This window comes from Podarcis tiliguerta (genome assembly GCF_965153285.1).
Source record: "Podarcis tiliguerta genome assembly, chromosome: 5".
In the NCBI taxonomy this organism is placed as follows: Eukaryota; Metazoa; Chordata; class Lepidosauria; order Squamata; family Lacertidae; genus Podarcis; species Podarcis tiliguerta.
Window position 1 is genome coordinate 79,838,704 of NC_139538.1, and position 24,386 is coordinate 79,863,089.

Consider the following 24,386-nt stretch of genomic DNA (forward strand, 5'->3'; position numbering starts at 1 on the left):
AGGTGAATCATCTCGCTACAACTAAGCCACAGTGCATGGGCGTTTCATTGTTCTACAAGAAAATGGGTGGTGGAGAAGATAAAACGGTCTTGGAAGAAAGAATCAACCAATAACCATTCCCCATTCCACTTTGAACAGGACTAAAACCCTAACAAGCGGGCACTTGTGGTAAAGACCCCTTTATCCAGCTGGGAAAACCTGCCGGAACAAAAATGTCTTCAGCTGTTTCCGGAAAGTGGAGGTGAAACCACAATTCTTTGTCTGAGGGGGATGCTGTCATGGAAGCTTGCAGACAAAAGTGATGAGGGTCAGTACAGCTAAATGGATTAAACAGCAGTGTATCCCAATGAGTCTGAAAATAAGCGTGAGGAAAGATGAGGGAAATTGTGCCACACACACACACACACACACACACAAAAGCTGAGGGACCCCTGAGAAGCATTTAATTGGAAATGTTCAGCAAGGGGTTGTTTGGGGTATGGGGTGTTATTTGTTCAGATGCACAAAATATGGTGATTTTGAGCTGAATAGAAAAAAGAAGAAAATATTCAATAGAAACCTAGTCAAGACGACTCATCTTGGTCAGCAAAGTATTTCTTTCATTGTAGCTTCCCACCCTTTATTTTTAACAGACTAAATCCCCCCTCTTCTTATTTCTCCAATGTCACATCAAGGTCTGAGCATGTTCTTTCCCTCGTGATGAACACAATATTTGCCAGGGAGCCATAATCTAGCATTCTGAAATGGCAAAGAGAAATACACAACCCTTTTCCACTTGGCTGCATGTATTCCTTTCAGCTTTGCTCTGGAAGGGAGAGAGAAAAGAATTCATTTCTTATGTCAATCTTAGTTTTCCATCTCTCTCAGCAAGCGAATGCTCTTGCACACAGCCACGACAATGAATGCCCCACCAGAGATTTCACCTGAGACGAACGAGTCACTCCCCGCCCCAACTGAGCTTTCTCTTCCCTTGGGTCGTCTCCTCCCCCCACCACAGACATGAATCCCAGCTCAAGATGTATTTACTTTTTGTGTGCTGGTTTTATACTGCTATAGAGATCTCAAAGAAGAAAGTCAATACTAGATTAAAGATGTGTTGAATCATACGCTGGGTTTACTCATCAGCACCCTGTATGCTACACACACACACAAACACACACACACACAAACACACAATCATACAGACATGGAGGCAAGCAGCCTTGAAATCCCCCATTCACCTATTGTATAAGCATAGGAATTCTCCTCTCTTCATTGTGGGGGATTAATCTTCTTCAATAATGTGCTCTCCTTGCTTTCTCTGTCTAGCTATAAATGGGAGATAAACCATTTGGAAGCTGAGGAGAGGTGCCTTTAGGGAATCTGTGACCTCTGTCCTAAGCGAGAGACGGATTTAGGGGAGAAGGACTGGTTTGTTCGCACTGGGTACAGAGCCCCGGGGGTGCTGTAGAAGCTGCCACAACTATGATGTTGAAGGCCAGAGGTGGGGGGGGGGCACCAAATATTGGCATCACACAGGGTGCCACTGAAATTTGAGACCCCAATGTCCGCCATTGTAACCAGCCTTGTCCGTATCTCCTTTAAGGCAGCCGTTAGTGCCTTTGTGACCTCAGCATGCTGTTACCCCTATCCCCATTCTCATCTCATGCCTATTTAAAGCATGCTTGCGGGGTATACATCCAGCTCAGAACTCAGAAGCAAGCCAGGTTAGAGTTGTGTACGTTTGTGTGTCTGTGCTTGAAGAGAAGGTTTGTATACTGTATACCTGATGAGTGTGTTGCATCACAATCCCCTGTGGGATTCCTGTTGCTAAGGGCAAGGCTATTAGGTGGTGGGTGGTGGTGGTTGAGGCCCAGAAGAGAGAGAGGCCAAGCATTATGCCGTTCACTTATGAAAGACCATCTCCTTCGCTAGAGTCTTGCCAACTGCGAGGTGGTTCTTTTAATTCAGAAGCAATACAAACACAAGTGAGTGAGAAGATTAAAGATTTTATTCTAAACAGCAAGCATTATATAAATTACCAAGCAAGCACCTCGATCTGCCACTGGGAAGCCCTCAAGAAGTGGTGAAGTGACCCTGAGGTAGTCTCAGGTTGCACGAGCTTCTGAGAGCTATGCCCCAAAACCATTCGATTTATAGAGAGCTAAATTGTTAGCCTACGTGCCTTGCCCAACTAGCTAGGGCAGATTATTAATTAGCTAGCCCCCTCTTCCCAATACTGCACGTTCCTCCAAACAATGTCTAACATCAAAGAAGGTCAGAAGGTGCCCTGCATTATCACTTTTTCCTTCCACCAGATTATACATTAAAGGCTGCTCTCAGCCATCAAAGAGTAGAACAAGAGATAGAGGGGAAATAAACAGAAGCAGGAAGAGATGACCATGTCAGGTCACTTATCTCCTCGAAATACAATTGTCTTCCAGATGGATTGCCACTACAACTGGACCCTCTCAGACATTTAGATCCTCATTGGGTCCCTCTTGCCAGTTCCATCACCCTCAAGAGTGGAAGCCCCTAAGCTGTGGAATTTCCTTCCCACAGAAGAAGAAGAAGAAGAAGAAGAAGAAGAAGAAGAAGAAGAAGAAGAAGAAGAAGAGGAAGAGTTTGGATTTGATATCCCACTTTATCACTACCTTAAGGAGTCTCAAAGCAGCTAACATACTCCTTTCCCTTCCTCCCCCACAACAAACACTCTGTGAGGTGAGTCGGGCTGAGAGACTTCAAAGAAGTGTGACTAGCCCAAGGTCACCCAGCAGCTGCATGTGAAGGAGCGGAGACGCAAACCCAGTACACCAGATTACGAGTTTACTGCTCTTAACCACTACACCACACTGGCTCTCCCACAGAGATGTGTGTGGCATCTTCTCTCTCTCTCTCTCTCTCACACACACACACACACAACCTATTCTTCTGATTATGAATCATTTTATTTTATTTTTATTTTCAGATTGTAAGCTGCCCTGGATCTTATGGTGCAAGGTAATAAGAAATCCAAAGAATATACATATTTCAGTGGTCTTACATGGGAGAAAATAACGAGTGCTGTTGGGTACACCTCTGGGATGGGAACTAAGCTACTTCTGGCCTCGTAACAGCATCCCGGGTAGCCTCTTGAAGACGAAGGCTATCTGCATGGTCTCATCATTGTGTTTATGTTTTCCCCTGGTAGTGCTACAGCGAGAGGCAATGTTTCAAACTGGCAGAGAGAGGGAAGGAGAGAGAGAGAGAGAGAGAGATGTCAATGCAGATGCTTGTCCATTTTAACACTACATTGTTCGGGGCTGCAAAAATACCTGGACCACATCATACCTTTACTCTGGTAAGCGATTAGAGATGCACCTGCTACAACCCTCCATAAACATTTCCCCTTGATTTTCTTTGCTCTCTTCTGCCTCTCTGAAACTGGTATCAATTTTTTTTTGTTATGCCGCTTCCAAAATCCATTATATTGAACCATCTGTGAATAACAAGTACAGGATGACCCACTTCTGCTGTATAGCCGTTCTGCTAATTATCTACAAAAATATGGATGGGTCGCCTGCTGTTGAAATTGTTATCAGGCACCAGAAGGTAATTCTCAGTAGTAAGGAGGAAATGGTTGGGAGATATTAAAGAGCCAGCTACTTAAAAACATCTCCGGGTACTTCGTCTTTCAGCAAAGTCTAAAAGGATGCTTGTAACTATGCAAAAGGAGAAGCAGACCTGTGGGCTTGTTGCACCAATGGCTTCATTTTGGAGCCTCTATTTTACACTGCCAAAGACAAACACCCAAAGCAAACCTTTCCACACAAACTGTTGTAATTGAACAATGTTGGTTATGATTCATGTGCAAGTTACATCTAGCTGCTAGGTGAGAAACAATGTGATTCCCCCCCCCTTTCTGTCCCTTATATTTCAAAGAATCATAGAATTGTAGAGTTGGAAGGGTGATCTAGTCCAACCCCCTGCAATGCAGGAATCTTTTGCCCAATGTAGGACTCAAACCCAGGACCCTGAAATTCAGAGTCTCATGCTCTACCAACTGAGCTAGAACCTATTCCAAAATGTAGCAGTGCCATTCATATAACACTGACATAATACAGTATGTAGTAGAAAGATTATTGAGCTACACCTGAAACAATTTCACTTCAGAGATTTCCTTTGAAAATTTGGATACCAAATGTTTTTGTTCAGATTCCTGCATTGCAGAAATCTACAATTTGAAATAGTCTAAAAGACTGTGCGTCAACATCTGGTATCCTTATCATGGACTCTGAACATGTTTGTATATGTATTTTTTCCTTTATCTTTTCAGTGGCACCTCAGTTTTCAAAGGTAATCTGTTCTGGAAGACTGTTCGAGTTCTGAAACATTCAAAAACCGAAAACTCAATACGGAAGCCTCAAAACGAAAAATTCAATATGGAAGCTGTGTGGCATGTTCGACTTCCGATATGTTTTTGAAGCATATACCTCTGGGTTTATGCCGTTCGAAAACCGAAATTTTCATCAACGGAGACGTTCGAATTTTGTTTTCTTTATGCATCCTATAATTTTATCTCTTTGTCATTATTATTTAATATTATTCTTTAAAATACCCCATGATATTTGAGTACCTGATATCTGATAGTATTTTACAGTTGGCAAGAAATGGTACCAGTATCTGACAGCATTTGATAGATGATATTTGCTTGGTACCCAACTATATATGGGAACTGGTATTTAATGACATTTAGTGGTTGACAGCATTTGATGATTGGCAGGACGAAGTATTTAATATTTGAAAAACGAGCATGGAATGGTATTGGTATCAGGCAGGAGTTGATAACACACAATGTTATTTAGTATTTGACAGCTTCTGGGACTTCAAGCTGGATGCTGCAAAAACAGATATCAAAGCACTCAAAGTTTTGTTAAAATTTCACAATCTAAATATGAATCTGAACAATGAATTCAAAATTTCACATTCATATGCTAGAAAGTTTTGGATATCTGTGAATATTGATTTCTGCTCTGTTGGAGCAGAAACAACAGGCTTCAAATCGCTTTGTAACTCAGTGGATGACCTTGAGCCAACCACCATGTCTCAGTCTAACCTGACTCCCAGGGTCACTGTGAAGATGAACTGGAAACAAGGCATTGCGGTTCTGTTAGCTCTTTATAGGAAGGATAGACTACAATTGTGATAAAGAGATTCTGTGTCATACTACTGACATACAAGGCATGACCCCAAGGCTGTGTACGTACGACCTTTGTATTCTAGAATTCTTCCAGTGGAGGCTGTGTACTTGTTTTTTCTATATTGTCCACACACAATCTAGATCCCTTGCATATTTTTTGCCCCTGAAAAGCAGTTCTTGAGAACCCAGCTCCGTTCTAAAAATAAAAGCTCATTGCAGATTGATTCTACATTACCCCACAGTGTGTCTATTTGAAAACAGATGCAAGGAGTCCCGGAAATGAGCAATGTATCCACATGTGCCCAATGATGTTGTGGGTGGGTGTATATTAAGGTCGCAATCATCGCTTCCTTTTTCATTCACCCAAGGCATGTGCAGGGAGGAAAAGGCATGGATAGCACAACCAAGGGGAGGGTTTCAAATGCATATCAAGTCACCGCACCCACTCTTGCCAATGAGCAGGATCTAGAATCAATCTAGACTGAAAGCCGTTTGTTGAGGACAAGACTGGATGGTTGCAGATTGGGAAAAGTGACCTTTTTGCGCTGCAAGCAGCCGAGTGCATATGCAGCCTAAATTAATCTAACTGGCTTCCACTAAAGAGAGAGCGTACCCGTGAGCAAGCGAGAGAGATAAATGGAATTTAACTAAGGCAAAAAAAAAAGGTAGAGAATGTGGAGGGGTGCTATTTAGATGAATTACCTGAAGGAATGTCAAAGGAAGTTCAAATAAAAGGAACATATAGAAGAGCAGCAAAATTTCTCTACCACTCATGTGTGTGTATGTATGTGTGTATGTTTGCGTCACACGTGTCAAAATGGCAGACTTAGAGCAAACTCTGATGCACATTTTGAGCGTCAGAATCGTCCTGCTACCTAAAGAGAGTTCTCAAATAGCAATTGAGAGCGTCCAAGTGAGAGTTGTCCCTTCAATCCTTCACTGAGTATGCAGGCGTCTAAGGAGGTGACATTTGTGTGGGGGCCCTGCTGCTAAACCTGAGTGACAGCAGTGCTGCCTCCCTTCATTTTGGCGCAGGTGAGGAAAGAAAAAAGGCAGCTGGGAGTGCAAGTCACTGTTTCCACCAACACACAAAAACAGGATGAAGGAATCATAGAACTGTAAAGTTGGAAGTGACAATGAGGGTCATGTAGTCCAGCCGCTTGCAATGCAAAAATCTTTCACTCAGGGGTGCCGAATTGAATAAAATATTGTGTGTGAGGGGATGCTCAAGTAATCAATCACACGATGCAGTGCATGCTCACAATTTGAATGTCAATGCCCATCAACTGGGGTAGCAGCCCCCTCAAAAAAACCTATACAGGTGCCGGAGGGGCCCTAGCCCCTAGCAGTTGGCTCCTATGCTTTTGTTCAAGCCCACAATCCTGAGATTAAACAAGTTGAGGGATTTTTTTCCCCTGAGGGGGTTCGTCCAGGGGTCAGCAACCTTTTTAGCCGTGGGCCGGTCCACCGTCCCTCAGACCATGTGGTAGGCCAGACCATATTTTGAAGGAAAAAAATGAATGCATTCCTATGCCCCACAAATAACCCAGAAATGCATTTTAAATAAAAGGACACATTCTACTCATGTAAAAACATGCTGATTCCCGGACCATCCGGGGGCCGGATTGAGAAGGCGAATGGGCCGCATCTGGCCCCCGGGCCTTAGGTTGCCTACCCCTGGGTTAGTCCTACCTTTTGAGCTCAAAATGCCTGTTCCTGAACATTCAGCTCGACTCTGTTTTGAAAATTCGCCCTACGCAGTGCAAATCTGAAAAGGCACAATAACACCACAGGATTAGACCCTGCAAAAGCTCCTATTTCCATAACAGACAAAAGTCCACAAGTCTCTCTCTAAGGCTCCTGCTCCTGCTGCAGTCGCAGCATCTCCATTAAGCCTTTTAACTGCAACAGAATCATCACGAAAGCCTCTTCTTTAATGGCTTAATCTCACTAAAATAGGAGTCTCATTCCCACACCTTCTCTTCCCCCCACCTAAATGTTTTAAATGGCAAGGGTTAAAAACAGGCAATAAAGAATGGAATGCCCTTCCCGGCCATCTATTGCAATCACGGGGCCAGAAGGGCGAGCTTTGGAAGTCCTCGGAAATACAGCAACACATTTAAAAATCTATAACCGTCGATTTAACAAACCGCTAAATAAAGGAGGCATCTGATTATATAAAATTGCCAGGTAGATACCAGGAATGCTATTACAGCTTCCAATCATTTGCAGCCTACGTTTCGCTCCAATAGCCTCTATTTTTTCCCCCCTTCCAAATTACTCTTTCAGCACTCTTAAGGACAGAAGAACTAAGCCTTGAGTGGATGAGGCAGGAAGAGGGAGAAAGTGTTCCTTATTTGTAATTATCTTCATTATTTTACATCTCATAATATGAAGTGTTTTAGTACCCCAACAATCTCAAAAGGCATTCTGGTGGACCCCAGTCCAGAGCTCATAGTATTCAGGGGATTCCTCGTTGTCCTTTAAGAAAGGAATTTTCCGCTGTCAGAGCTGGCTCCAGGTCCCAGCTCACAGAGGACCAACGCTAGCCGGTAGTAATGTACAAAAGTCTTTATTGAAGTACAGTTTCCATTTTCAAGCCGGAGCGCCCCAGCTCTACGTCTAGGGTTTAGACCGGCGAAGCTCCATCTGAATCTCCGCCCCCTGTACACCAGTTTAAGACTCTAGCCTTACTCCACCTCTTCCGTCTCTCCTTTGTCCTCTGGGTCCTGCTACCCCCCGGGGTTCCTTCCTTCCTGGATTCTTCTGACGCTGAGGTTGACCCCCCTGACTCCTCCCGCTCTTTTCGGCGGGCTTTGGGACCTGGCTCCCTATCCGGGCTGCCAACTGCGCCGCCCTCCTGTACATTTGAACTTGGCGCGCGCGCCCAGCCTTCAACCTTCCTCTCGACCGTTTCCTCGCTCCCCGATGGAGGCGTGGCCAATCCTGCCTCATGTCCTCCCACTGTCAGTGCGCCGCCTGATCCCGATGCCTGGGACTCCTCCCCCCTACTGCACTCTGGTGTGGACGCTGGTCCTGATTTCCAACTGCTGCTCTCTGAGTCCCCTCTGGCCCCTTCTTCCTGGGGTGTCCCCCTAGGCACCCCCCTTGCCCTGACCATGGGAGCCCCTTTCTGTGAATCTTCCGATTCGCTGGAAAGACTCAGAGACCTCGGACCGCTGTCATCGCTGACATTTCCTTCGGACTCCTCCCCCTCGCTCTCCATTTCCTCCCTTTCCTGTGCCTCTGCTCCTGAACCCCTGACATCCGCATACACAGAGAAAATTTTATTTCATTTCACTTTTAATCTGTATACTAATTTTCTATATTACTATGCACAAGGCGGCTTACAAGCTGAAAGAGCAACAGAATAGACAGCAGAGATCACATGCATAATAACAATCTGATCCAAAACGAAAGAGTCACAAAAACTTTAAAATAAACACTTATATCAAATAAAGCAATATTCAATAACCCCTTAGAATATAATAGTAAACAGTAAAATTAAATATTAAATAATTAAACAGTTTACACTTATCATTTACAAGAAATTATTACTAAAATATGAATAAAAAGAACAGCTAGTCACAATGTGTAAAATGCCACAAAACATACAAAAACATATAAAATGAGGCAAACCTCCCTGCTCATAAAAGAAGGCCCTATATGCAACATGGTTTCTTTAGATTGTGGTCTTAGGGATAGCATAATTGGCAGCCCTTCCAGTAAAAGCTCTTCTTATTTGCTTCTAAGGCTGAGTGAAAGCTCAACTTCCATCTTGTGTCCTCATTCAACACAAGAGCTGTTCAAAGATCTCTCTGGTTGGTGGCTGCCATTTTAGATAGCTCAGAACATTCCATATTGAAGGGCATTTGGAGGGTAACAAAAATAGGAGTCCTTCTCAGTGAAGAATGCCACTTTTACCTAAAATGCCCCTTATAATGTGGCACTCAGGGAAAAGCAACATGGTGGCTGCCAGCTTTAAAGAGCCCCAGTAAGTAAATAGAGCTGACTCCCAGGCAAGGATATTGCAGACATTAATATTGTGCAGCCTGAAGCAACTGGATGCATAAAAACTGACTCCTTTTGGAACAAAACATTGTCCAGACCAATAAGTATTGTTCAAAACTTTACTTGCATAACTTTCTTCAAAACAGAGCAAAAACAATCAAAGATTCCTCCCAAAAATTCCATGCCATATCTTGTGCATGTCCAGCACAGGCTCAGCATTTTACAAGAAATAAATTTACTTCTTCCAGAAATCAAAACTGTTATCTCTCTGTCATTCCAGTCTGCATCCTGAAGAGCCATTATCACATCCTTTGTTGTCTTTGTGGCATCCAGAGAAAGACTACAGGGGCAACTCCCTTCAAGATGGAGTTTTACAATTGAATACCCTCAGTGATTTTAGGTTAAACACTCATATGTAAAGAGCAGAGAACAACAGCTAATGAGCGACCCATCTAATATTAAGCACTTTAATACCATGGATTTCAATGGGATAGGGTTTTGTTTTGTTTTTTGCTTTGGATTATGCCACTTATATATTATCTGAACACTTTTATAGACAATGCACCATGTGATTTGAGCTACGCAGAATTCTTAATTCTGATGAATGGTTCTATGTAAGTAAAGTGATATGTTGAAACGTATCCTGCAATTTCTCAAAAGTGTTTGTTCCTTAGAAAGAAGCTTTCATTTGTCTTCCTCATTCTTTGGATGTTTTAAAATTTCAGTGGGTGTAGGACTCAGTTTGCCATATAATTGTGAGGTGGCTGAGGGGTGTTTTCCCCCCATTAAGCATCTGTGGAACATTCTGCAGCCTTCCCAGCTGCCTAATCTGAAAAAGACCCGTTGCAGGAATTACCTCATTATGTCTTTCCCTAGGTTTTAATTGAAGCTGGGGAAGCCAAGCAGTCTCTCTACTGAGCATCTGAGATCAATATGCTCACTAACTTTGTTTTATGTATGTTTTGTGTATGAATTTCTTTAAAGGTAAAAGTTTTGAAATCCAAAACTTTGCTCAGGAAAAAGGGGTACCAGCCAGGTCAGAAATGGTCCATGTTCTACCCTCTTACATCATGTTTCCTGCCCCAAACCCAGTACTGGCCCCTCAAAATCATATATGGGGTACGGTGAAACAATTTACATCTACAAATGGTGCCAAATTTACCAGGTTTTGCATCTTCTCTGCTGAATAGGGAAAGAACTCCCCTTTCACCTAAGAACACAAATCCAAAATTCCTGGAAATGCAGAAATAAAGTGGGGAAAACAAACATTCTGCACGCTACTTTACCAGCTGGTCAAAGCAACTGCAACAGCAACAGCCTGGCCGTTCCTTGGCACCTAAACAGTGGCTATTTCTTTTTGAAACCATGACATTCTGCTCCAAATGATTGCTTTGCTCAATGCTGAAATCAATTAAGCACAATAAAAATATATGTCACCCATGCCAGTAATTTGTGTAAGAATAATAAGTGATTAAAATCACTGGGCATTACCTTTCACACACACAGTAGTCGTTGCCAACAGGCAAAAATGATACAATTGAATGCTTTCGTAGGGAAGAGACTGGCTACAAAAAGCTTGCTTCCCCCTCATAATGATGTTTCCACACACGGAGCTAGGTGTAAATGAACTCATTGGCATAGAATTATACAGCAAATCAATTCATCTCATTAGTTGGGGAGATCAGCGAGATGCTTTCAGCTCAGAATAGTTTGGAGATAAACTGCAGCATTTAAAGGACAGAAGCTACAGGCCTCTGTTTCCAAATAAAATTGTGGATAGTTAGCTGCATGGCAGTTACTAATCAGGACACAAATGCAAGTCCACGAGGACACAAGCATTTTAGTTGTTTTCAGCTGCCCTGATGTTTAGACATATACTACACAAAATCTGGTACACATTCAGTATCTATTCTAGGCTGCATCAACAGAGGTCTACTGTCCAGATAAAGGGAAGTAATGGTACTGCTCTGTTCTGTCTTGGTCAGACCACACCTGGAATAATATGTCCAGTTCTGGGCACCACAAATTAAGTAGGATATTGACAAGCCAGAATGTGTGCAGAGGAGGGTGATCAAGGATGATCAAGGATCTGGAAACCAAGGCTCATGAGGAACAGTTGAGAGAGTTGGGTATGTTTAGCCTGGTAAAGAGGAGACTGAGAGGAGATATGATAACTATATTCAAACATTTAAAGGGCTACCACTCATTAAGGGTCCTACCTGCCGGAGCACGAAAAAGCAAGCTTGCTCCATCTTCCTTGTGACACCCTTTTAGGTATTTGAAGATGGCTCACATATCTCCTGATCAAAGATTTGATGTTGGCTATGGTGTGTTTACTGAGTGTATGAGCAAAACTGGGCTCGTTGCCATGAAATGTCCAGCTGTAGGGACCCATTACTCTGAGACCACAGACACGCTCAAACGACAATGAGGCTCCGACACTATTCTTGTGAGAAAAGTCTTCCAGAACTGACTTGAGGACCATCCCGACTGAAGAACACAGTCTTGCCACTCTCCTCTGGTTCATGGTACTCTTGTCTCCTCAGCCCTCTGCAGAAAAAGATTCCAAAATAAGGTGGGGCTCACTGTGCTGCCTTAAGGCTTCAGCTACAGCCAGACACTTGCAGAGTCCTACCATAGTATGACCTTGGGAGTTCTCAAAGAACTGCTTCCTTATATGACTGCACATATATATACAGGAATTCCTCTACATTGTTCCTGTTTCAGTTCTTCAAGAAAAAGGAATCCAAGGAAAGAGATGGAGCGGCTGGAATAATTTTTAGCAAACACTTTCCTGAGATCTCAGAATTACTGAAAAACTGATGCAATGTTTTTGGAGCTCATTCTGGTACATATTAAAACTCAATTCCTCATCTAAGTAAAGGCTAAAGCAAATGCTTAAGCTTTGAGAAAATGAACTTCCACGGACCTCCTCGTGCTTAAAATTCATACATACTTATGTCATTCACCGGATGCGAACAGCACCTTGAAAGACTAAACCCTTTATGGTTAAGTAGTAAAGGAACAAATGAGTTCAGGATGCCAGCAATCTGCAGAGTGGGGGAAAACCCTGGGGAGACTTCTTTATAAACTTGGAGTTGTTCCTTTGACATCTACTTGTGCAGTTTCTACGAGAACAAGACTGATCAAAATTTGACCTTGTGACTCTGTAACACTCAGTTTTCAAAAGGAAACAGCAACCATATTGATGTGATTTTAAAAATGCAGGAAGTGCAGGCGAATGGAGTTCATTACAGGCAGGGTAAAATAAACACTCAGTCTGCCAGCATGTGAAACCAGCTACACTCATCTTCAGGAGCCTCTGTGCTTGCTGATTTCGGAGAGCTCATGGCAGAAGCTAAAACCACCCTCAACCTTGACCAGTAATCTTCAACCTCTTTTGGTCTGTGGCTCCCCATTAGCCCAAACCTGGCCACACAGAACCCTGAGGCAAGGGCTGCAGATACAGCCTCCACCTAGAATCATAGAATCATAGAATCATAGAGTTGGAAGAGACCACAAGGGCCATCGAGTCCAACCCCCTGCCAAGCAGGAAACACCATCAGAGCACTCCTGACATATGGTTGTCAAGCTTAAAGACCTCCAAAGAAGGAGACTCCACCACACTACTTGGCAGCCAATTCCACTGTGGAACAGCTCTCTCTTCCCAGAGAAGATAGCTACAGGCCAAAGGAACCACTATCCCATTTTGCATTTGGGGTTTATTTTGGGGGGTGGCATGCCTGGATATTTATCTTTCCTAGCTGGAGCATATAGCGCCCACGGGAAAATTTTACTTGCAACACCGAAGCCTACAGAATATCACAAAAAGGGGAGGTTGACTTGAAAATGCACATTTTCTGCCATTACCCCTGCACTGTGGAATGCTCGTCCCTCTGCCATACATAAAACATCACCCATCCACTGCTTTCGGCAGCTTTTTGCACAAATATAAGATGGTAGACACCTGGATTGCCAGTAGTACATGTGAAAAGGGTCTAGGGTCGTAGCAGACCACAAGCTTAGCATGAGTCGACAGTGTGATGCAGCTGCAAAAACAGCTAATGCTAAAATTCTAATGGTAGAAGTTTGAATTGATCAAACCAAAATGCAGAAACGCTGGCAGGAAAATGGTGGGTTTTTAAAGATCAAGCAGAGAGAGACAATGGGAAGAAAAGAGTGGTTTTAAATTATGGCCGAAGTTTGAGCAGAGCAAGTGAGGGCAGCACGTTGATGGGAAAAGTGGTTTCAATAAAGCAAGAGGGGAGTTGGGAAAAGTTCTGTTGTGTTACCTTTTGGTGTTAGCTTCTGTGTTGGACCCATCTCTGCTATTTCTCCTGATATACAGGGGTGGGCAACCAGCATAATCCCAATCACCCTTTATTGGATGCAGTTAAGATTTCAGAAGGACTGTGCTTGAAAGTCTTTAAATATCACTACAGCACTGTGGGAAGACCCATGAATAAGACATTTTCATGGCAGTCCTGTACCTATGCAGATTTGCTACAAGGCTTTGGTATTGCCTGGTATATCCTGGAACAGACAGCTATGCTGGTTGGATTCAGGCTCACCTGGGCTACACCCTAATGTGGAATGTCTTGGAAGGAGGTTCCCCTTTTGGTTATGAAGAAATTATGGTTATGAAGATAGCCCTGTTCACAGCATGGAATGCAACGTGTGAAACAACCCTCCATGTTTCTGTTTTCACACATTCAGAATACAAAAGTGTAGGCTGATGGGAGTTGTAGTTCTAAACATCCTGGAGGGCAGCAGGTTGGCGAAGGATGCTATAAAGAAATTCAGCAGCAGGATATCTATCCGTCCTTGATCTGCTCAGTGCCACTTAGAGCACAAGCATTCAGGACCTGATGGAGTTTTCTATAAACCTCTGCCAGATGGCAGGAGGTAGAAGCCAAGAGAATTTGGATGGGATAGAACTTTGTTAGAAAACAGAAAATTATTCCTGTCATACACATGGTGTGTGGATGAACAAAGCAAACAACTCATTATGCAACGTCAGAGCCATGTTTTGGTTGCTTATTTCTCTGTCTGCTCCCATTCAATATAAAAAATCAAGACAGGAAATAGTTTTGTGCGGTGATTTTCATCAGCATCAGGGGGAAAGGTTAGGAAAAAACACTCACTGAGCACCATGATTTCAGTCCTAATCTCTCTCTCTCTCTCTCTCTCTCTCTCTCTCTCTCTCTCTCTCTCACACACACACACACACACACACACACACTACAGTTGTGTTTTCTAAAACAACAACCAAACAGAAATATGAAAGGCAACCATGCCTTTTATGTACAATCTAGTTTGGCCCCTAAAGGAAACCAAGAAATCTGACTGCTTTGACTGAGGGCCAAGCTAGACATGATTGTAGCAGATATTTTGCCCTAATCAAATGCAAGTGAAGGATTGTTCCAATTTTAAGGGCAAAGTGGGTGTGATAGCAAATAGTGCTAAACCATTCATCCCATCTCCCCAAATGTTTTTCTGCAAGCAAGGCTTGCTTCTTGCATCGGAGTTTGGCTGAGGGAAAAGTCATGTCAAGGGGCACATTGCTGGGAAGGGTTAGCATTCCTTTTCGTTCCCTGCTCTGCTCACCTCATTTGTTCTTGAAATCAAATCCCCACCACCATCTTCTAAATGGAGTGCAGGAAATGGAGTTTTAAAGTGTCAGTCCATTGGTCCATCTGATTCGATGTTGGCTATACTGAGGACAGGAGCGAGTTGACCGTAAATCACACCTTTCAAGTTCGAGTTAACTCTTTATTAGCATGAACAAGATCCGCACAAACTTGGCAGAGTGTTAGGCCTACCTAATGAGCACAGCAGCTCATCCCTGGTAAGTTTTGCCCCATGCATCAGTTGCTGAGACTGAGTCCCCACAGCTGTCTATGTTCCTCTCCTCTCCAGGGTTTTTCCCAAGCAATTGGAGACTGTACCTACCTGAAGCCAATCTCTCCTCTGCCCTTTTCATGCCTCTCCTGGTTCTGGGAGACAAGGAAGGATGGGAACTTGTCGCAGCAGGAGGGGGAGACACACCCATGACTCTGCATCAGCTTGACTTATCTCTGCGTCTTGGCCTCCCTCTTCCCGTTCTCCTCACAGTCTTCTCCTGCTGACCACTCATCATTGTCCCACCACCAATCCCCAGACTCTGTGCTTGTTTCCCTTGGGGGTTCCCCAGCTGGTTCTTTCCACCATTCCTCTGTGTCCAGCCAGTCCCTGACAACTGACTGGTAGCAGATCTTTGGGGTTTCAGAGAGGGGTCTTTTCCAGCCTTTTCCATAGCACATACTCTGCCCCTAAGCCATGGCCCTTCCGCCGTGGGTCGCTTCCATGATTAAACACATGGATCTGTCCTCATTACCTCTAATTGGGTGGAGAGAATATGTAATTCAGCTGTTGCAAAATGTTAGACATTTTATTCCAGGATCAGATTAATATGCAGATGATACCCAGCTCTACCTCTCTTTCAAATCAGAACCAGTGAAGGTGGTGAAGGTCCAGTATGAGTGCCTGGAGGCAGTTGGAGGATGGATGGTGGCTAATGAATTTAGGTTGAATCCTGACAAGACAGAAGTACTGTTTTTGGGGGACAGGGGGCGGGCTGGTGTGGAGGACTCCCTGGTCCTGAATGGGGCAACGGTGCCCCTGAAGGACCAGGTGCGCAGCCTGGGAGTCATTCTGGACTCACAGCTGTCCATGGAGGCGCAGGTTAATTCTGTGTCCAGGGCAGCTGTTTACCAGCTCCATCTGGTACGCAGGCTGAGACCCTACCTGCCCATGGACTGTCTCGCCAGAGTGGGGCATGCTCTAGTTATCTCCCGCTTGGACTACTGCAATGCACTCTACCTTTGAAGGTAGGGCTACCTTTGAAGGTGACCCGGAAACTACAACTAATCCAGAATGCGGCAGCTAGACTGGTGACTGGGGGCGGCCACCGAGACCACATAACACCAGTCTTGAAAGACTTACGTTGGCTCCCAGTATGTTTCCAAGCACAATTCAAAGTGTTGGTGTTGACCTTTAAAGCCCTAAATGGCCTTGGCACAGTATACCTGAAGGAGCGTCTCCACCCCCATCGTTCTGCCCGGACATTGAGATCCAGCGCCGAGGGCCTTTTGGCGGTTCCCTCATTGCGAGAAGCAAAGCTACAGGGAACCAGGCAGAGGGCCTTCTCGGCAGCGGCGCCCGCCCTGTGGAACGCCCTCCCATCAGATGTCAACGAGATAAACAACTACCTGACATTCAGAAGACATCTGAAGGCAGCCCTCTTTAGGGAAGTTTTTAATGTGTGACATCTTAGTGTATTTTTGGTCTTTGTGGAAGCCGCCCAGAGTGGCTGGGGAAACCCAGCCAGATGGGTGGCGTACAAATAAATTATTATTATTATTATTATTATTATTATTATTATTATTATTATTATCTGGCCAGGCAGCCCCATAACCTATGGTGAGGCATAAGCTTGAGGTCTTCAACCTGCGTTTGTTATATTTATAGTAGACAAGAATGCTTGTTGAGTGGCTAGCTGTGCTAATGCTAACTGCTTCCAGTGACAGTTTCTTGGCAAGAACGGAGGTTGAGAAGTTAACATCCGTACATCATGCAGGAACAAGTTGCAACATAAGTAAACAAGAGGCATTATAGTGGTAGCACTTCCTGATAACATTACAAGAGCTAAGGATGAGGGGGATTCCTCTGTGCCATTTCATTAATCCCTTTCTTCCCCTTTCCTGTGCAATTCCACAGCTCTTTCCCTTTTAATTCCGCAGCTTCACCTTAAAATTTCACTGCAGGCAAAATGCAGCGGCAACTCTAGTCCCAGATCCAATTGTCAGTTTCACTCAGCGCATGGTGAGAGACATTTCTTCCCCAGCATCCGACTCCCAACTGGACAAACAGAGTTGTAGGAGAAATTTGTTTGGTCTACATTTTAAAGCAAACCAACCTAACTCCCCCAGTGCTAAATATATATGCAGATTGGGATGCAGCTATCAATCAGATAATGCACTCTTCTCAGTTTTGCAATGCAGTTTCAGTTCACACAAAAAAATGCATGTTTATGGAGGGACATGAATTCATATTTGAGAGAGGGGTCCATTGGAAAGCATACACAAATGTGCATTTTAGGGGAAGGATGCACACAAAAAGCCAACAAAATTCAAACAGATGTGGAAATTGTGAGAATTGAACTTAAGATGGGGGGAGAGAAGGAAATGTACAGAAACTAAACTTGACAGGTTCATCCAGCCCTAAAACCATATGAGCAACTTTGTCAAGAAATGTGAGGTCAACCTTTTGAAATAAATAGATAAAGAAAAATTGCATAATCACCACATTTTGTAGGGGCAGATAAGATACAAATTTAATGACGACAGAGGCCTGCTTTGAACACCTCCTGATCTCAGTCCCTAAGAGGATGTTAGCACTAATATATCAGGTCCTACTATATCTAGAGTAAGAAAATCCAGGTTATGTGAACAGGTGGGCAACCCAGTCATCAGACTGATGGAAGAATGGTTTCACCTTGAGAAAAAGATAAACACATATACTGCAGCTTTTTTTACTACTTTAAAAGTTATTTAAGACGATAGCGCAGGCATAGGCAACCTCGGCCCTCCAGATGTTTTGGGACTACAATTCCCATCATCCCTGACCTGGTCCTATTAGCTAGGGATCATGGGAGTTGTAGTCCCAAAACATCTGGAGGGCCAAGGTTGCCTATGCCTGCGATAGTGCAATGGAATCAAACACCAGCACAAGTGCCAAGAATAAACCATGAGATCTCCAATCTCTGGTGAAATTTGCAAAAATTAACTGTGATGTTCTCTATAGCTGGTAGACTTGGGAAATTGAAAAAATATATACCTCATGCTATTGTTTTATGAGAACAAAGCATTTTGGGAACCTAGGAATTAAAAGATCAAGTTTCTAATGGAAAAAAGTCTTAATTTCTAATTTGATAGTGGCAACTAGAGCTGCTTTATCTAAATACTGGAAACTCCCCTCAGATTCCTAGGATGTGGGAATGTGTCATGTCAAGGTGTAGAATCGAGCTCTGGGTTGGCTCATGGGAGCTATGTGGATGCTATAGAGACCAGCAAATGTCAAACTTTACTAGAATTATTCAAAAATACGTGAATGGTAACCCATTTCCTTTCTTTTTAACAAGCTGATAACCCCTCTTGTGTCAAATGCAGTTTTTGTCTTCATTTGTTGGATTCGTGGGCCATCTTCAAAAAGTAATAGAAAACAAAATATCCCTTTAGGCAAAATATGGAAATAACACTAATACTGTAGAACTTTGCATCAATATCTTCTGAGGAAGGTTTCAAGAAGACTCAATTCATGGCAGGGAGGGGAGGGAGAACTTTTTCGTTCTTGCATTTTCACTTGGCGTGCATGACAGAGTCCTCTTCTCTTCTCTTCTCCTCTCTTCTCTTCTCTTCTCTTCTCTTCTCCAACCTATGATTCTGGTCTGCACCCAAAGGGGGTTCACTCTGGAGAGGACTGGAGGCAATGGACTTATGCTCTTCAACTGCTGAAAAGAAAGCAATGTATGGTGCAATGCCTTGTCTACACTTACTTGGAAGTAATTCCTACTATGTCAAATGGGATTTGTTTCTAGGTAACCGCACACAGGATTTCCACTTTTAAAGATGAGACGAGGAACAAGAATCTTTTTCTTCCATTATGGCATAAAAGCAAATGGGTGGCAGAATTACATGAATTAGAGCGTGTGGGGTTTTTTAATAGTACTGCCAACTCTCCAATACAGAACCATGGTATATAATAAAAGGTAAAGGTACCCCTGCCCGTACGGGCCAGTCGTGTCCAGCTCTAGGGTTGTGCGCCCATCTCACTCAAAGAGGCCAAGGGCCAGCGCTGTCCAAAGACACTTCCGGGTCACGTGGCCAGCGTGACATCGCTGCTCTGGCGAGCCAGAGCCGCACACGGAAACGCCGTTTACCTTCCCGCTAGTAAGCGGTCCCTATTTATCTACTTGCACCCGGGAGTGCTTTCGAACTGCTAGGTTGGCAGGCGCTGGGACCGAACAGCGGGAGCACACCCCGCCGTGGGGATTCGAACCACCGACCTTTCGGTCGGCAAGCCCTAGGCACTGAGGCTTTAACCCACAGCGCCACCTGCGTCCTATGGTATATAATAGTCTACAATAAACAAAGGATGGAACTGGGAGAAGGACGAGATGATTCCCTTTAAAAAGAAGCTGGATTAGATTTGCAAGGTGAACAGCAGCAGAGCAAAGAGACGTCATCTTGACATAAACTCAAATGGCCAGAAACAGGTTTTGTTTTCATTGGTTTAAAATCCACTTCAATGAATCAGAGAATTGTAGAGTTGGAAGGGACCCTGAGGATCATCTAGTCCAGCCCCCTGCAAGGCAGGAATGTGCAGTTGTCCTATATGGGGATTGAACCTTCAACTTTGACGTTATCAGCACCATGCTCTAACCAGCTGAGCTTGGACATTGCCTAACATAAAACATATGAATGAATACGTATCAATACAAACTGAGAAGCTGTATTTTAATTTCTGGGTTGCTGAAAGAGCTAAGCACTTAAGAACTGCTTTGCAGCAGTATTCCAAACAAGTAATTTATCTTTGATTTTTAAGTGACTGCTATAATTGATATGGTGAGTAAATGTAAAAATGAATACATACATATATGTATGTATCTTTACTAGTGTTGTGGGAGGACTAGGGATGAGTAAGAAGTTTGGTTTGGTTTGCAATATAAGGCTGACTTACTTCATTTGCACTTCCTGAAACAATATGCAAACGGATAAATAGCTATCTTCCGAAATTTGCACTTCCTCAAATTTTGTGGTGCAGTTTTCCAACCAAAAGAAGTGCATAAAAATGTGTGTATTGCTAAAAATGACATACAAAAATGTTTGCAGAAATGTGTATATTAGGCAAATTGCATACAATAAAAGTGTAAACTAGGAGAAATGTTGTGAACTGAAGATAAGATGGGGGGGAGGGGAGGGGAGGACCAAAATTGACAGATTCATCCATTCCTACCCATAAAGAAGGCTAATCGCCGAAGAATTGATGCTTTTGAATTATGGTGCTGGAGGAGACTCTTGAGAGTCCCATGGACTGTAAGAAGATCAGACCTATACATTCTGAAGGAAATCAGCCCCAAGTGCTCACTGGAAGGACAGATCCTGAAGCTGAGGCTCCAATACTTTGGCCACCTCATGAGAAGAGAAGACTCCCTGGAAAAGACCCTGATGTTGGGAAAGATGGAGGGCACAAGGAGAAGGGGACGACAGAGGACAAGATGGTTGGACAGTGTTCTCAAAGCTACCAACATGAGTTTGACCAAGGTGCGGGAGGCAATGGAAGACAGAAGTGCCTGGCGTGCTCTGGTCCATGGAGTCACAAAGAGTCGGACACGACTAAATGACTAAACAACAACAACACCCACCAGAAAACACTTAATAAATAGAGAAGCTTGCTATTTCCCTCCAACAGAATACCTAAGTAGGTTGTTAGCTATTTTTAAACACACTTTCAGCTGCATGCACTCTGTCCACAGTCGGGAGCGTAAGTTTTCATGTCTGCAATGAATTGCTTGCATTTGGCCATCACAGCTGCCGAGCCATTTGTTCTCTTGAGGGCCAGCTCTGTCACGAGGCAAAGTGAGCCTCATGGATCAGAAGGCAGATTGGAGGGGAGCACAGAATCAGTGGCAGCCTCTGCCCATCTGACTTTCTCGCTGACTCTCCTCTAGATGTATCTATCAGTTTGCCCACTCTCTCCCCCCACAACTGCCCCACTCTCCTCTCCATCTCCTTGGCTCTCCCTCTGTCCCTAATCACTCACTCGCCTCCCCACCCTGCTCAGCCCTTCCCACCAGTTGGCCCACTCTGTCCCCCTCTCCTGCCCGCTTCTCCCACCCATTTATTCACCTGCCTAGTTATGCATTTAGTTGGAAGATTTCTGACTTGCTCTTTACCATACGGTCCCAGGGTAGCTTACAACGATCTCATCAGAAAGTTTTTTAAATCACAAATTTCCAAAACAAAACTTGCTCCCTCCCCTTGCATTGCTTGCTTGCTCTGATCACACCCACCCCAAAACCCTGCTCTTAACATCTGGTGAAAAATGAGGACAGGGGCATTTTCTGGTCCACCCAGTGGCGTAGCGTGGGTTGTCAGCACCCGGGGGAAGGCAAGTAATTTGCGCCCCCTAACCCGTGGATTTTAGCACTCGAGTCTTGAGCGCGCGCCCCCCAGATGTTGCGCCCAGTGCAGCCAGCCCCCCTGCACCCCCCACACTACGCCACTGAGTCCACTACACCGTGGACAGGGCCTGGTAGGACCAGGGTTAGGTTTGGGAAAATCCTTGTTTCCCTCAGGTATCCCTGAGGTGATGAAATAATTGCTGCCTGGTTCTAGGACTTTTGTACCCTACAAGTACCTGAACCAAACATCTGGCATAAGCTGCTGTAGCCTAAAGTCCTTTTAGTCTGAGTCATTTGGTAAAAATAGAACAATATATATATTCCCTGTGCTAAGAACCAAGAAAAACAAAGCAGGAATTCTGCAGTGGAGAACTACTGCTATATGTGTGTTTCAAGGCACATCTATTACACAACACATACCTAAGCAGTTCTCCATGACCAAATCTTGAGTGAGCTGTTTTTCTCCTCCTGCCCAAGTCTCCGAAAATGTGTGACGCACGGCTGGGAAAGGTTAAGTCAGCCTGCAAGGAAGCTCAGGGCAGGAAGTACAGATTGTTACAGACATGTGGACCACTAGCCAAACCATCAACAACACGACTGCTCCAGTTAACTGCTTTTCATTTCAGAAGTGTCTCGTTGCTTCCTTTCCTGCCTTTGCCCTGCAGCTAGTTGGAAGACAGGCCTGCTCTTTTCACTGAACGTGTGATGAAGATTGCTGAGGTTTTAACACGACTAGAAAACGTGTGGCTTACCTTGCTCGACCTTCTCTTAGCTCTGCAGGTAAGAGCAGCCCAAGAAGTGCAGCTGCTGTCACTGAGCAGATGTTCTCCAGCCTCTGAGCAGGCATCTCTTTATTGCTGCAAAATGAGGGGCAGTGCAAAGGATACTGAATGCTTCAGGATTCAAGCAACATATGTAAATTCTACCTGTCTTGTTTCTACATACACTGACACACCTCTCTGCCCTCTATCTGGGCAAGCAAGGGGCACTTATCATTCAAAGAGAAAGCAAAGCACAGCCTGTTAGAAGCGTGACCTACAGAGAGACCCGACTAGCCACATTTGGCCTTCAAGGCTGAAGTTTTCTGCCCCTTTGTTTTGTGTTTATTATGCTTTCTCTTCACCGGTGATTCAATATTGCGTGACCAGGCGGCGACAGCCCCAACCCCCAGGGATCATAAGGTACTATTTCTGGGTTAGTGGAGTCTGTAACCTGAAGCGTCTGTAACCTGAAGCGTCTGTAACCCGAGGTACCACTGTACTAACAACAGGCAATAATAACTATGAAGGCAAAGTCAAAACGGGGGGGGGGGGGAGGGCACAGCAACTTTGCAAATACGTTCCAAGTGTCAAAAATGTAAGATGTATTTTGGCACTCACGGAAGTAAACACACAATTAAATAGGCTGCGTCAGCTCAGCCTTCGTGCAGAACATTTTTGAACAAGCCATAAATGGGCAATTGATCTAAAACAAGTAACGTAATAGCAACACCCCCTAGAAAGCAATTGTGCTTTCAGGGTATCAGAAAACAACATCCTTTCCCCAGGAAAACTTTTGCTCCCATCCTGTTTCTTTTGTAAGTAATGAGCATGGGTGAGTTCATCTTTAAAAGTCAGGATAAAGTTTTTGGCTAGGAGCTTTGTACTGGAGCAGGGAGGAGATGCTTTGCTAACATCAGCAAAGGATCTGTTGGGAATTCGGAGATGGTGCTGAAGAAAGCAAAACACATGCTCAGGCGGGACAATTTGTACTTCACAAACACCGAACAGCCAGTACATATTTGCTATTTGAACAGAAAAGGCACAGTTTGCTTACTACGAAAAAGTCCCTTCCGTTATTTTCAAACCTATCGCTATTTGGTATTTCAGGATCTGGATTTTGTTTCAGAAGCAGCAACAAAACACAGGAGCGGCCAAAAACATTCCAGTCAAGTCACAAATTACTAATAAGGAAATAAAAGGGCTTTGAAAGAATGACTCTAAAGGAAAAATATGTCTCGCTGATGCACTAGTTCAGAGGGAGACAGCTAGTTATAGCCTGGGCTGTGTGTATGTCACGATGGCTCTCAGAGTGGAGAGGAAAAACACACAAGTTGGTGGTGCTGAGTGCAGAATTCAGCTTCCATTTTTGTTTTTTGTTTTAAATAACTTTCTAGCCCTTATGACTAAAAAGATATACCTGAAAATGTGTGATCGGAAAACCTGGATAGGTTCGTATGAGGGAACAGGTCTTTCAGATAGGTAAATAAGGTAAAGGCAAAGGACCTCTGGATGGTTAAGTCCAGTCAAAGGCGACTATGGGGTTGTGGCGCTCATCTTGCTTTCAGGCCAAGGGAACTGACATTTGTCCACAGACAGCTTTCTGGGTCATGTGGCCAGCATGACTAAACCGCTTCTGGTGCAACGGGACACCGTGACAGAAACCAGAGCACATGGAAACACAGTTTACCTTCCCGCCGCAGCGGTACCTATTTATCTACTTGCCGTGGTGTGCTTTTAACCTGCTAGGTTGGAAGGAGCTGGGACAGAGCAATGGGAGCTCACCCCATCGCGGGGATTCGAACTGCTGACCTTCTGATCGGCAAGCCCAAGAGGCTCAGTGGTTTAGACCACAGCGCCACCCGCATCCCCCTAGGGATGTAGCAATGCAGAACCTGTGCCATTTGCTTGCAATGTTGCATTAAATGCAAGCGTGTCATATAATCCCAATTCCTCACGATGGCGACACCACTGTAGATGGCTCAGGACACAGATACCTGAAAGATCGCCTGCTCCCTTATCCACCTGCCATGACTGAGATCATCCAGTAATCCCTTTCTCACACCACCACAGTTCACTGAGATATGGTACGTGGCAACTTCATGAGACGACATTCTCAGTAGTCGCACCCTGACTCCGGAATGTCTTTCTTTCTCCCGTGTGATCAGCACCAATACTTGGCTGATGTAGTTACGTTGTTAGGATATTGTTTGATTTTATATTAAGTTTTATTTAA

General features: G+C 44.2%; 2 long non-coding RNA genes across 2 annotated transcripts in view; one reads left to right on the forward strand and one right to left on the reverse strand.

Annotated features, from left to right (window-relative positions):
- The first annotated feature begins 1,769 nt into the window (after positions 1 to 1,769).
- On the forward strand, positions 1,770 to 5,658 carry LOC310677803. Its single transcript, XR_014511469.1, has 4 exons — positions 1,770 to 1,967; positions 2,948 to 2,979; positions 3,170 to 3,319; positions 4,295 to 5,658. It is a non-coding gene; the product is annotated as an uncharacterized lncRNA (long non-coding RNA).
- Positions 5,659 to 11,026: 5,368 nt separating this feature from the next.
- The window catches only part of LOC310677595, a 31,944-nt gene continuing 18,584 nt past the window's right edge, over positions 11,027 to 24,386 (reverse strand). Inside the window, exons 2-3 of the long non-coding RNA XR_014511314.1 lie at positions 22,145 to 22,249; positions 11,027 to 11,719 (exon numbers count right to left, since the gene is read on the reverse strand). This is a non-coding gene — a long non-coding RNA (uncharacterized lncRNA). The remainder of the gene's footprint in view (positions 11,720 to 22,144; positions 22,250 to 24,386) is intronic.